This window comes from Grus americana, chromosome 1, assembly GCF_028858705.1.
Source record: "Grus americana isolate bGruAme1 chromosome 1, bGruAme1.mat, whole genome shotgun sequence".
NCBI classification, from domain to species: Eukaryota; Metazoa; Chordata; class Aves; order Gruiformes; family Gruidae; genus Grus; species Grus americana.
Window position 1 is genome coordinate 35,516,701 of NC_072852.1, and position 15,620 is coordinate 35,532,320.

A 15,620-nucleotide genomic window follows, 5' to 3' on the forward strand; every position below is an offset into this window, starting at 1 on the left:
ATGTTGCAGTCAGTAATGAAAAATTAAGCGGTTGTAAGAACAGAAGAAATACTTTACTGAGTCAGACCAGTGGTCTGTCTAGCCCAGTGTTATGCCTCCAGCAGTGGCAGTAGGGGATAGCATTTAGGGAGCACATGTGCATCTCAACACTGCCTGTGGTCCGTGCCAGAACTAAAACTAACTCTTCCCTCCAGGCTAATCCTATTCCTGTCCAATGCAGCGTATATCTTCCAAACTTTCAATTCTTATGTACATTCCTATTTTTTTCTCTCTAATAATTTCCCATGTGATACTAAGAGCCATTGGCACAATTTGAATACATGCTTCCATATTCCTGTTCATTCGCATGCGCTAACATATGTGCTTCTAATCCCACACAGCACGTTTTAGTGTCCAAATTCTGTGAGGAATTTTATAAATGAGCACCTTGCTTTTACTCACCATCCGAGGTAAACACCATATAACTTTCTCCTCCTTCACCTCATTGAATAAGGAGGAAGTCCCCTTTTCTCTGAGAGCGCTATAATGGTAAAGATGCAATGAGATCTGAGAGCAGCACCCTGGGGTAACACACTACATGCCTTGTGGGCTAAAAGCCACAAGATTTTTAGGTGCTTGAACTGAAAATGCAGCTTATTTTCTTGTATCTCTGTTTCTCCTGAGTACTCTTTTTTGTTGCAGAATCTTTTAAACAATTTCAATTTACAGGAAATTAACTGATGATCTGATGTGTGTTTAAAAATCACAGCTAGTCCTTAGAGAGATGATAAAACAATCTAGCCTCTATGGAGAAGACTTCCCCTGTCACTGGGGAAATCTGTGGTTGTAGAAGAGACAGCGATCACTGAAAGTAATGAAGTTTATTTCTGCTTGCTTCATGATTCAGTTTATTTGGATTTAACCCAAAAAGCTTTAGAAAATTGTAAGACATCATTACAGATAATAAAAAATATTTTTGACTTTATTCAGAATATTTTATGGTAAAAATGGAATAGAAGTTTACTATAGCAGTATAGTTTTTAAGCTTCTGCAAGACCAGGCATAATGTCTATGGCATGTATGGGCCTGGTCAGCACACAGGCCAGTAGAAGGCATTCCTGCTGGTATAGCTCAGGTTCATTAACACAGTAAATTTACCCTCATCATTTTTTCTTCCATCAACTTTACTGTCATGCACAATCCTCCTACTCCAAAATATATTAAAAACTCAATAAACTCAATCCATTTATGGTACATTTCATCTATATTGTTACATAAATTTTTAGTTCCAAAAGACTTTTAATTTATCAAGAATTGTCTTAATAAATTTTATCAAAATAAACCTTTGCTTTGTCTTTCTTAGCTTGACTGCAATTCACAGATGGACTGAACTCAAACTTTTGTAGCAAATAGTTGCCTAATTCCCCCAGCTAAATGTCATCATGTAGCAGATAACTTTTTTTTTCATTTTTTAAATTATATAATTTGTTGAAAATTGAAACTGATTGCAAATATTCCATTTCCAGCTGCCTCCAACGCAGGGTCAGGAGGTGCCTTCACCCAGCCCTGAAAAAACTAAGACAGACCTTAATTATTCCATGCCGTTGGCATAATTGTCACCTGATTTGAGACCGTCTGAGGAGTATGAACATACAGAAGTCAATAGGACCCAATGAGATGCACTCCAGGGTCCTGAGGGAATTGGCTCATGTAGTTACCAAGCCATTCTCCATCATATTTGAAAAGTCGTGGCTGTCAAACAAAGTCCTTAGTGACTAGGAAAAATGGAAACATCATGCCCATTTTTAAAAAGGGTTAAAAGGAGGACCCGGGAGATCTACTGACCAGTCAGCCTTGCCTCCATGCCCAGTAAAATCATGGAGTGGATCCTTCTCAAAGGTGTGGAAGTCAGGGAGGAGATTAGAGACAGCCAACATGATTTCACCAAAGGCAAATCATACCTGACTTATCTAGTGGTCTATGACACAGTGTCTGCATCAGGGTACAAGGGAAGAGATATGATGTCATCTACCTAGACTTCTGTAGAACCTTTGATATGGTCGCCCACAACCTTCTTGCTACTAAATTGGAGAGAGATGGGTTTGATGGATGGACTGTTAGATGGATAAGGAACTGGATGGATGGCTGTGTCCGAAGAGTTATAGTTAATGGCTCAATATTAAGTAGAAACCAGTAATAAGTGGTGTCTCACAGTCTGTACTGGGACCAATACTATTTAATGTATTTATCAGTGATATAGACAGTGGGATCGAGTGCACCCTCGACAAGTTTGCAGATGGCACCAAGCTGTGTGGTGCAGTTGATTCACTGGAGTGAAGGTATGCCATTCAGAGGGACCTTGACAGGCTTGGGAAGTGGGCCTGTATGAATCTTATGAAGCTCAAGAAGGTCAAGCGCAAGGTCCTGCACCTGGGTCATTCATATGAATTCATGCTGGTGATGTACTGCCATCTGCTCGACTAAGACACTTACATGGAGATCATCAATGTTATGCTCTTCATTGCACATAACATTCATCATGTCCGCTTTATGAGCAGGATAAAAAGTCGTGGTTTGTCCTTGACTTGAGCCACTTGTTTTTCCAGTAGTTCTTAAAGCACTGCAAGGAATTTGTACATAGTGTTTACATTTGCAATAATCTTGTCCAGAACTCTATATAGTACTTCAGCTTTGTGTAGTACTCCCTGAAACAACTGTCTTCAAATGTAAATGAATACCAAGACATTGCTTGATTCTGTTCTTGCTTTTACCCCACTAACTGTCTGCTTGTATACTTTAGATAAGAGCAGCTTTAGCATATTCTGAGAGCATGTTTTCCTTTACCACCTGTTTCCTTTAAACAGGGATTCTTTGTTTCAGTATTGTCTCAATGGCCACATTTACCTGTCATCAGATACTTCTTGTGATTTTTTTTTCTAATGCTTTGGTAGAATTTGTCTTTCTGGTTTTAACACCTCTACTGTTCTGATGTCTTTCCTTTCAGGTTTCATACTTAAAATAGCTTCTGTTCTCTATTTTTTTTCTGATCATGGTCTAAAACTGACATCCATTTTGCTTCTCATCCCACTCATCCAATGTCTAGAATGTTCACATCAGGATAGACTGTGGTGCTCAGTGCTTTCTCAAAATGCTGCATCTGTACTCTAAGCATCTATTAGATACTTGCATTCAGTTCACTGATTTCTTTTCCTCTAATTAATTTAAAGTTTCTGTGCTCTGTTTCTATGGAAAAAACTCGTATCGGAATGTGAGGAAATTGGGATGCTCTGCTTCCAGACTGATGCCAGAATCCTATATTCAGGATATTGGAAAGACTGAAACCAGTCCTATGAAATACAGTGCTATGACTCAGTAGCATCTGGGAGAGGGAATACATTAACTGCAAGAAAGGATAGCCAGAGTTCGCAATGTAGTTTTAGTGATGTATGCTAAGAAAGGAAATGCTTGATTTCAAACCTGAGCAGCTCTAGCTTGTGAGCCTTAAAAAGGAGGTGGGTGGGAGCCAGGACTGATCCTTTTATGTTTTCTGCATTTATTTGAGCTGGTCACCTGGGCAAGTCTCCTTCATCCAACAGGCTTGGCACAGAAACAGTTAATCAAATCAAAGTAGCCCTTAATCTTGTTCTTACTTCAGAGTAGCCATGTGTCATCTTTTTTCTTTCATTGTTTGCTTTTTATGCAAATGTCTGGATGCTTTAGACAGTATCGTTCCTAAAATTGTTGTAATCTGTTTGTTCCCAGGGCTCCAGTTGGAAACTTGTGACTGTTGAACTCACTGCTCACACGGTTAAAAACCACGTTTGAAGTTAAAGACAGACACTGAGGATTTATAATCTTGATTTTTTAAATATTTTTTTAACCATTATTAGCTTTAAATCATATAGCTTTTTTCTCCTATTTCATATCTTAGTGTATTTATTAAAAACCATGTATTTTTAGTCTTTGTTCTGTTAATTCTTTTGACATCCTGCTAAGATCTTCTTTTGATTCCTTAGTCTCATAACCCTGCTTTGTTTTGGTTCTAGCTTAAATTAATCTTTTTTTTTTTTTTTTTTTTTGACAATGGGCAATCAGAAACATACATAGTTTCCCAGATCAGCTTTTCAGCAAAACACTAACAGCAGTTGCTTGTCTCTGATAAAGATACCAAACTGATCTATTGTAGGACTGAATCTGCTTCATGATTTGAGTTGTTCAGTGTTATTTCACAATCAGCTCCTTCATTCAGGTCTCAATCTTCTGTCATTTTCAGCAGAATGGAAGAAACCGGTTCGGTTAAAATTTTGCAGATCCGTACTAATATGTACTTAATATCACCCTAAACATTGAAGTCAGACAATTCTTCTTGTAAAGTATTATGTGTCTCTGAAATCAAGATGATGATGACTCTGATTTTGGCTCTGCCAGTGTAACACATAGAGCGCTGTCCAGAGAGTCCTGAGGTGCCGAGCTTTTTTTTTTTTTAACAAATTCAGTAAAAAGTTTCATTCAGCCTGATGGTTGCCCATCATCAGTACTTGTTTTCATCTTCTTTTGAACCAGTTCCTTATTGACCTCACAATTTTTCTCAACTTCTCTAGTATGAGTGATAATTCCTTATACAAAATTATGTGGTATGCCTGGCCAAAAAGCCAAGTGGATGCAATTTTCCATCTTTCACTTGTCTAGATATTCAGCTACCTCTTAGAAAACACATAGCAGATTAGTCTGGAGTGAACGATCTCTGGTAAACCCACGCTGCATTTAGAGATCCCAGATTTGATGTTCAGATTTCTGACAGTAAAAGAAGAGATTGTTGTGCATCGAATGACAGTGACACATCACAGTGCACGTACAGCTGATTTATGAGACATCATGCTAGTGGTGCTATCCCGACACTTCCAAAAAACTTAATTCTGTGACAATTACTTGATGAACAGGCAACAATTACTCTCTCCCATTTTCTTCTGAGCATAGTATTTATCACAGAAATAACATGGTAGATACTGGGATAACAGATTTAGGTGAGCTTAAAAATATATTTAAATGGGTTTATACCTGCAGATTTCATCCTGAATACCAGTGGCTATGTATATATATAAAATATTATATATTAATATAAAGCACACCTTAATATTATGTACATATATGTTAATATATTTATAAATGTCTATTAAATGTATATTTATGTATATGAATATAAATTCATACATATTAATACATAGCGAAGGAGTAGGACTGACTCAGTGTTACCTGAGAGAAGGTACACAAAGTCCTCATTAGTTGACACATTTCTTTATCAGGGCAAGTTCTAGCAGCTGGCTGAACATTTCTGAGGTTTGTTTTATACCATAACTCATATGCAACAGTTTCATACTTTTTCTGAAAAAAAATCTTTAATATATCCATATTAAAAATGTGTCTCTCTCTATTCCTCTCTAGTCTCTCCAAATTTCAGAATTTGAACCTTCTAAGATCCAGATGTGGCATAAAATAGATGTTATCAATTCCTTTAAATCTCAATTAATGGGTTTTTTTTTTCCTATTCTTTCATTATTTGATTTTACTTAGCTCAGATTATCCAGCAGTTTCATATAATTTTTATTACTAATAACCTTATTTAAAGTAAGAGTTAAAACTAGCATTTGATTCATTTATCTGATCTTCTCGGAAAGAGATAACATTCATCAGTTCGTATTACAGTTAGTTATTGTATATGGCTTTCTCCAATGGAATGATATTTTGTGGTAGTTACTAGAGTTATCTTTACACAAAAGCAACTTTTTTTTTCCCCCCCTTGCGGAGGCTTATTTTCCTTAATTAGTCTTCATTAATTTTAAAAAGGAGATTAATGCTGTGTATGTGAGGGCTCAGCTGTGGCTATAGGAGACAGTTAGAAAAGGATATGGTAATTGCCTGCTCTTTCTGTCTCACTGCTGCTGAAGGGAAGAAGAAATGAAACCATAACTTCTAATATCTGATTACAGAAAGTTCTTGATGCGTACATTTGATTTTGCTGCATGAATCTTCATTAACCTAATATCTGCTCACATACTGTGAGTCTGGCATAGAAAAATTTGAATATACTTCTTTATCGGGCAGCTTGAGTGGTGCTTAAAATCCTTCCAGAGACAGACTGAATCTTTCCTGCCTCTGTTGGCTTCCATTTCGATTCAAATTCCTAGAAGAACCTACCCAGGTGAGGCATTTATAGTACCTATACACATTGGAAAGAGCTGAGGTGTGGATTAGGGGTATATATGTGTAGATTTAGGGTAAATTGAAATTGATTCCAAGCAGTACATCTCATGAACTAATGATGTTAGGACAAATGCTACAGTTCTAGCTAGAACACTCAGTGCTTATCATCTTGATTCTCCACTCTCTTGCACCTATATACTCTAATATATACTCTATTAACTGCTGAAATATCAGGTTAGCCTTGCAGCTTTTCACTGAATGCCTATTTCATCTGCATCGTTGTATGGTTACTTCTGTGTGAGGTTTGCCATATACATCTGTTTGTCACTATGTGGTTTCTGCTTATGTCATGGTAGGTTTTCTACCTCCATTGCACCTAAATTCTGGAATGCACAACAAGGAACGTGCAATATCAGTTTATAAATACAGCTGAAAGCTGAAACCATGCAATAAAAACGATGGAATTATAAATTGTGATACAGTCTCTCTCTGCTTTCTAGACCAGAATTCTTTGTTAGGGACTTCTAATTCTCTTTAATTTTCTTCTGGAAGGGGGAGGGAAGTGGGAGGTTGCACTTCAGTTTCTGTTTTGCCATGGGGCTCATCATACTAAAATCAAGTGGGTGATTTCTGTACAAAGCTCTTTGATTATGCAACATGAAATCATGTAACAGCACAATTGCTTCAAATTCATGGAATTATTGTAATTAACTCACAGCAATGCTTGCTTTAATGCGTCCAAAAACCAGCAAAAAATTTATGCAAATTAGGAAAACGACATTGAAAATGTTCTTATGTATTATCTGATTTTTCTCCCTAGGCACTCCAGAGTCCATTGTTGCCTGAAACGGCTGTGGCTACAGCACTAGCATCAATGAGAAATGAGGTTCAGGGTATTCATAAGGCTCAGCCAAGGAATACCAAAGAGACGGCATTGTGATTAAACTAAGAACAAGTCAAAAAGCGTGAAAGGAAAAATGCTGTAGGGAAACCAGTAGCAGCTAGCATAGGTTTACTGATAATTTCTCTGATGATTTGCTACCTGGAAGGAGGAGGTTGGAGATATAGCCACTCTATGCGAAGCTGAAATTTCAGTGTGAAACAGTATGATCCAAATTTTTCTGGGAAAATAATAATAAAGAGAAGGAGATTCTAGTAGATTAAATAAACCAGCTGTGATACACGTCCTGGGGCAAGAGAGCGCCAATTCAGCATGCAGACAGCTGTATTTCTTTGATTTCTGTGGGAAATTCCACTCTGATGTGGAGAAATGTTTTACAGAGGGAACTTATATTCAAACAGGCATGTTCCTGTGAAGAACTTTGATTTTGAGGAGTCTTTTTATTTTTTCCATCAACTGCCTCCTCCAAAAAACCCTCCACTCCTGTAAAAACATCCTGCAATATCTTCAGTGGCGAGCAGGTTTATCAGAAAGTGAAGGACTCGGACCCAAGGAGATCTATTCCTTTCTGGAAAGGAAGTGGTGCTACTGCTTGAGCTCGCAGAGTGTCATGGGCATTTTTTTTTAGAGCTCCTTGAAGCAGCTGCATTAAAAATATGTATATAAGTAATGTCACTTCTATGTCAGTGGTGCTATATTACACAGCTGAACATCCTGACATGTTATATAAGAGGCTTTTATGCACAGCAATGTACAGAGTGAAAACTACTGGCCGTTTCTAATTTGTGTTAATATCATAAAGCCAGAATGTTGGACAGAAAAGACACCAGCTGAAATTACCTGATACCATTGAGCACCACTATTTATTAAGCTAACACTTTTCTCATTCACTGCCACATATAAAGAAATGAATATTTTAATGTCAAAAAACATTCCATCTGTTATCTGGGATTTTTTGCAAGTATTTGAAAGCCTGTGACATTACAAAAATGTATCATATCTTATCAACACTATAACTATTTCTTGCAGATGACTGTGAAAAGGCCACTGTTTTGCTAGAGGCTACCAAATATTGCTTTCTGTATCGTAAGTCACAGTAATTTGAAGTAATGATGACATTTAGCTTTGAAATTTGTTTTTCTTCAGGTGACCAGAATTTTTATGGTGTACTTCGCAGATGCTAATTTAAGAAAAGCAAAAGCAATGATCACCATCTGATTTACTTTTGCTACAGGTGAACCCTGCAATTTAGCTCTTGTCAGTATGCAAATTAAAATTGTCTTATGCTATTTAGCTTGGTTAGATAGCATTAATGTGATTGCTCATGCACCTTCTGTCTCATGGACTTGAAGTGCTCATTTGAGGCTCATCAGCAAGGAGCTATCTTTGGTGACAGCTACTGTAAATGTACTCTGGGAAAACTGATTTAAGAAACTGGAGCTTTTCAAGGTAAATGTTTTGTGGTGTTTTATTCCAATCCTCTGTGAATTCATCAGAATCCTATTTAAAGATCACTATCTGCAAAGTTTGTGGGCTGCCACCTTGCAAGTTAATTCTCATCTTGCTGCAAACAAATATGGCCTTAGGAAGAGTGAATCAAAGCACTTGCCAGAGATTCAACCTCTACTGAAAAAATCCCCACAAGCCTGTGTCATAGGAACTTGTTTAGACCACAGCAGAAGGAATCAGAACTTTGCATCATGAAATCCATGACATTCATACTTGTTTAAAAAAGAAACAAGAAGTTTGATTTTGGAGATATTTAGGATTTTCTTGCTGAAAGTCAATGAGCTTCACTCAAGTTTTAGACACTGATCCTTCCACTCCAGTAAAAATAATTTTTTATCCATGAGGATTGCTCTCTCTCTCTCTTCTTCTCTTTTCCTTTATTTGTAGTTTTATGACAGAGGCTATGGAAGGGCCAGGATATTTATTTGCTAAGCCCTGGTCTCTCGGAGGGATGGTGTTCCTCTCACTCCTCTACATGTTGCTGGTGGAATGAATGGTGCTGAGCTGTCATTCATTTGGTCCAATGTTAGTCAGTAATCAGAAGATCATGTTATTCAGGAAATTCTAAAATTCTGAATATTTCCTACTTTGGGGGAAAAAAATGTATTTTGAAGGGGTTTTTTTTATATATATATATTTTTTTAATCAATGGCAATATTTCATGCAAATCTTTAAAAGGTGAAATCAGATCTTTGAGCTTGCTGCATGGAGTTTCAAGGCCATTTATGGCACCCTACCCGTACCGTCAGGAGCTAGGACTCCTAAAGTCATGAGGAGTGATGAATGAGTGAGGAGTTTTGCAGCCCACCAGCTTCACTCCAAAGGTGTCCAGTGTTCTGCTGCTTCCTCCAGACGGAAGGGGAAGCTGGCTTGGTCTGGGGTTTGTGGGTCTCCCAGACACCTTGCTACACCACTCTTCTAATATCAGGGCTTCCAAACCCTATGGCAGATGGAGTTTTGGCATGAAAACAGCAAAAGCTTGTGATTTCCAACATGGCACGTGGTGAGGCTGCCCTGGAACTTGGCAAAGCCAGGCCAGCCAGCATCTGTGAGATGATGCACTGGCAGAAGCAGTGACACATTTCCAGCCAAACTCTGCATGTAGTTCAGTGAGAGTTTTTGGGAAACATTGTTTTCAACAAATTTGTCTCTTTCATGCATTAGAGAGCTAGTCAGAAAATTCTCCACCAGCTGTAGATCAGAAGTCTCTGTGGGGTCCCACAGGCTTGTACTTGTCATTGCTTTTCCTTGAAGTTCACATGATACCCCAGGGTGTGTGCATGTGAGAAAAGTATTCAGTGGTGGAATATCATCAATCTGTGGAAAGTAAGTGGTTTTATGGAGGAAAAAAAATATCATCTTCACCAAAGTGAGACTGGAAAAGGTACAAGTGATTGAGCACTTGGAAGGCTGGGACTCTGGCATTTTGAAAATGCTGCCTTCTGCTTCATTCGTATCAGCCCCAGATGGTGTGGCTAATGTTTTCCAGTTTCTAGCCAAGTCAGGGGCTTAGACAGTAGCAAATTGCCTGAAGTTTAAGCTGTAAGGAGAGTAAATGAAAAATCATGTGGAGGGAGCAGCACACTGAACACTTGGCAGGTATTCCTCTCTCTATTTTATTATGGAATTTACCCACATAGTTTTCCAAGAAAATCATAGCTTGCGGTGAAGTCAGGCCTTTCCATTCTTGGAGCTGCAGAAGCTCAAGAGCCAAGAGTGCCTCTTAGCTGAGGCACATTCCCAAGTACGTGCTTGACCTCTTCTCTGGATGAAGACAAAACCATAGTGATGCTTATTTTGGATGTTCCACTGTGTTGTGGCAGCAAAGTATGTTTGCAGTGTATCTGAAAACCATGTCTTTTTATTTATCTACATTTCTTAAAGGAGTATATATTATATTTATTTCCTCCCTCATATATAGGAAATTTCATGCAATAACAGCCTTCATATCTTAATTTCTCCTGATGGCAGAGCCTATCTCACTCCCTATCCATCACAAGGTCAAAGGCAGTGCACAAGATAGGTCTCATCGTCCAATTAATTAATCACCAGGTTTGGGACACATAATACCCATGCTTACTTTTTAAATGCAGGGATAGGATCAGGTTTATGACATTGAATGATCAAAACTGTCTTTCCTGTGTGGTTGAGGACATTTCTTACAGACTGTGGATTAACTCCAAATGTTAATGCCAACTTTACGCCTTTATGAAAGCCATGGGACAAAAGGCAATATTTGGTCTGAAATAATTGGTATATAGTTTATAACTAAGAAAAATGTTGTTCTTTGCCTCTATCTAATCCAAAGCACATTTGTCTTTCTAAGTGTGTTGGTAGCAGACAAATCCCATATCAACAACAGTGGGACCTTGGCATCAGTTTAAGTAGTAAGAAACTGAGGTTGTTTTAATTTAGCCAGACCAGTGATGAACAATGTTTTAGACATTTCATGTTTCTCTAGTGAGGAATCTTGATCAAAATCTTTCAGTTTTTCTTCAATTAAACAATCAACTTCTACGTGGTTAACTTAAGATTAGCTGCTTCAATACATCCACACAAAGAAGTTTCCAAACAAATCATGATTCTTCAAATGGTGAGTACAATGAAAACATTATGTAAATGGTAACCAGAGTAATTTAGCATGTTTTCCTTATTTTTTAATGGGAGGCTGTGACAATCATATTGCCATGTAATTAATAAGCAAATTTCTGAAATTTTAGCTTTAGCAAATGGCCGTTAACATGAAACAAATAGCACTGAAAAACTTAAAGGCATTCATGGAGTAATTTAAAGCCAGAAATACAGGCAGTGGAAGTGACCATTTGAACACGTATTAAAGAGTCATAGACAGCACTTCAGATTTAGTTTGCCTTCAGTATTAAATTTTTGCTCAAATCTTATTAAAAACTGTCTAAAATAATAATAAAAATGTTTGACATGGTCTTTGCCTCTGGTTGTATACATTTGTAGCACTAGTGAAAAATCAATTTTAAAAAAAATCAAAACCACTATCAATCAAGGACTCAAATCTATTCACCATTGAAACCTATTGGGAAGTTTTCCCTTTGGTATAGGGTTTTTTTGGTTTTGGTTTTTGGTTTGGTTTTTTTTGTTTGTTTGGGGTTTTTTTTGTGGGGTTTTTTTTTTGTTTGTTTGTTTTTTTGTTTTTTGCGGGGGGTTATACTTGAAGAGACTTAAAAAATATTAGTGTTGCTGTGAGTGTAAAAGACTGATCTATATTGACAATGACTGTTCCTCATCAATCAAGTTGAGGAATACGATGTTTATTTCCTCCCCAAAGGCTTGCGCTTTGCCGAGAGCCCAGAAAAAATGCCTTGTTAGGGGAAGACCCTGCTTTCCGAACACAGGATGGGGACAGCGAGGCTGCAGCACATCACATACGCCATTCCTTTTTGTGTCAGCCTAGTGGGAAAAAGACGATAACCATAAAGAAGTATATATTTCAAAAATGTACTTCAAACAAGGTCAGCCAGACAACAAAGAGCAACCCTGCCTAAGATTTGTGGAGTCTGAAGTACATGTAATTCTGAAGCAAAGGGCCACCCTGTAACAGCTGTAACTCCTAAAGAATATACAAGAAAACTGGTTTGTCGTCACCAGTCAAGAGGAACTGAAAAGACGTGAAGCCTCAACAGGCAGAGCCTTTGTCCTCTCTGTTGCACAGAACTGATTGTGGCCAGAGCACTTGGGCACACACATTTGGGGGCTTGTAAGTATACGGACAATAGAGCGTGAGTGAAAGGAGGCTGAGTGGGTAACATTAACCTGCCTGGAGATTTTGTGAAATAAACCAGCCATCACTTCCCCGACCTTATCCTTGAGTTTTGTTGCACCAATTTCCTCCAGATCAGTTTTACAATTAAGCTGTATGATGTTGGTGAAGCCTGAAGCCAGTGCAGGTGAGAGAGAGCACTTTTTCTGCAGCAGCTTCTCGGCTCTAAGGAGACAAGGATGCCCTACGAAAGCACCCTCTGAAGCTCTCCTTTGGTTGCAGAGTGCTGTGGAGCAGAGGTGAGTGCAATCAGAAAGATTGATGGCTCTTGCTGAAGAGCCCCTTTAAAGCACCCTCCCACACACATATTCCTGGTTATATCACAGTGAATTTAGATTGTGACTCCATATAAGTAACTAAGAATAATAGAGTCTGATTTACTGCTGTATTGCTCTAACTCTGGACTCAATTGAGTTACAGAGGCATAAAATTCAATAGTGAATAAATCCATAATATGTGCCTACCCATATAAGTCATTGCCCAAGAAAACGTATGCATCCTCAATATGATATCCTCCATAAACAACAAAACCAGAAAAATGACTTCTGCTTATGATTATTGTTACACATCCAGAGACACATTTTAAACTGTTTTTTCCCTCTTACATGGATCCTACTATACACAATCCATCAAGTAACTCCTGCACATGGATATTGTCTCAAAAAGAGTGACTGTAGAACTATTTCCAATACTTATCTGTTTAAAGATTTCCACCCAGGATAAAGCAAACGTAGCCCAGCTGCTTCTCCTGGCTGTACTCATCATACTGACTGTAAGCAGATTATGGTAATTATGATGGAAATTGCAGGAACTTGCCTTCTAATTAAAATGGAAATGGAATTTACAAAACAAATATGTAACAAACTGTGCTTTCTCCTATAGTAAAATAAACTAAAATAAAATCTGCACAGTACTGCCAGATGTTATTTTGTGCTGACATCACGAGCAGGAAGGGTAGGCTCCTTCCCGCTGTTTATCAGCAATGGACAGGCTGAAGAGCAACAGGCAGCTCTCCACCTAGAAGATTGCTTAGCCAGGGAGTAACGGCTTTTGCCTTTCTTTGAAATTCAGGTTGTGCAGCATTTCTATTGTAAATGTATTAATGCTGTCGGGATGACAGGAATTGAATGGAGAGAAAGCAATTGGCATTTATCCTGAAAGGGTATTTTAAGCAATTGGAACAGTACGGGAGGAATTGAGAAGACTGGAAGAAAGGGACACTGGAGCAGTAGGAAACAGCACAGGAAAGAAAACAAAGAATAAGCTGGAGCAAAGCTGTGAGCTAAGAAGGATACTGTGTGTCCTGATAAAATATGTACGATAACAGAAAGCTCACTTTTTGTGGAGACAGTGAATTCTATTACCAAATGGTGTAAAAGTGTTCTGAGAAGCAAGTGGCAAAACAAGGGTTTCATCAACAGTTTAAACTAGGAAGTTCATTGGGAAAAAAAAAAGAAAAAAGAAAAAAAAAACACCAAAAAAAACCCAGTAGTGGAAAACATCTGCAGCATATATTCAGTGGTGCAGGGAAAGGAAAGGAGCTTCCTCAGTCACAAACTTTGAGGCTCACAACAGGACTACTATCAAATATATCTGTGGAGTTCACTCTTCCAGCACATCTCCTGCCACCGCAGATGCCGTACCTTGTCCTTGCCTTCCTTTGTTGCTTGAAAGCGCTTATATTACAGGGCTGTGAACAAAGACTATCTTTGCTTTATGTTTCCTGCTACAAAAGGAGCAGTCTCCTGGGTCTGACCCTTCCAGGTGATGATCAGAGCTGCTTGCCAAGTGTACAGGAGACATACTGACAAAAGGGGCACTAACTGTATGCTCTCTTTGGGAAAGCAGGAAGAGGAAGGAAAACTGAAAAACGGGGCCTGCAAATGCTAACAAATGAGCACACCTCTGGGCCAGGTGCATTATCAGGCATTATATTGATTTGAACAGCCATCTGTCAGGCAACCTAAGCTGCTTCTATTTGTTCCACTAACGATATGTAAAAGGACTCAGAGTGCACCACAACAAGACTTTATTTCAATTCAGAATTAAACTGAGGAGCCTGTACCTTGTATTCAGAGACCTTGGGTCACACTATGTGGGAGCCTGGTTCATCCACTCACAAATCTTTTTGCCAGCCTTTGCCTCAGTACCAGCCTTCTGTACCAGTGTGCACTCCTTTCTAAGATATTATGTAAAATAGGTGGCAAAGGGGTGTTGATTTTATTTGAACTACCTGAAGTATGAACTCACCGGGAATTTTTTTTCTGACAGAATATTTTTTCTTCGTGAACTCCAGATGCTTCTGAAGCCACCCTGACTTAGCCCACCTTCTATACTTGTTTTCTGCACTATGACCCAACTTCAGTAGGAATAAGGATGTCTCCAGTCAGGGTAGATTATGCTCCTCCTGGACAGAGACATGAGAGAGGGGTTTGAACTCTCTCAATGGAGAGAGGAGCTGTTTAAGAAGTACCCTACTCTGTAGGCCAATATAGAAACAATGGGGCACGCTGTCACATCCACAAAAGACCTCAGTTTTTGTAAAGACTGACAATTTGTACCCCAGATACAATCAAAGAACTGATTTATTAGGAAACCATGTGAATATTTTGAATCCCTCCTTCATAAAAGGCTCATAACGGGTACGGTCTACCCTATTCACCAGCCAAAAACATTGCCACTTCCTCTGACACCGAAGCCCAGTATTAGCGTTGGCAATGAAAAATTGCTTTCTGTCTTGAAAGCAAGCACAATGAAGTACTGACTGCATTCATAGATGGTATCAATTTGTAACAAATCAAGAAAACCTTGATTGTACTAAATTGTGGTCTTTTTGGCTGACTACCATGCACCACAATTTGCCTAAGCTCACTGTGACGCAAATCAAATTATTATTTTAACCTTTTTTTTTTTTTTGTGAACTTATATTACTTAGCAAAGGAAATTCAGATCCATAGTGATTTCACCAGCTTCTCCCTAGACACAAGGGTCTAACTCTCTAAAGCTTGTAATTTTTAGGACAAACCAGCTTGATTATATTAAATGTACGAATTCAGGCTTTTTAGATCCAATTATTTTATTGATTATAACTCTGAAACTCTCTTGAAATGCTTATAAAAATCAAGCTTCATTGAGAAACTCTGTGTTCAAAATTAAAGACCGACGGACCAATTTAGTATTGTTTGATTACGATTCCCACATTACCTGGAAAATTACTTTTTTTGGGGGGAAAGGTGA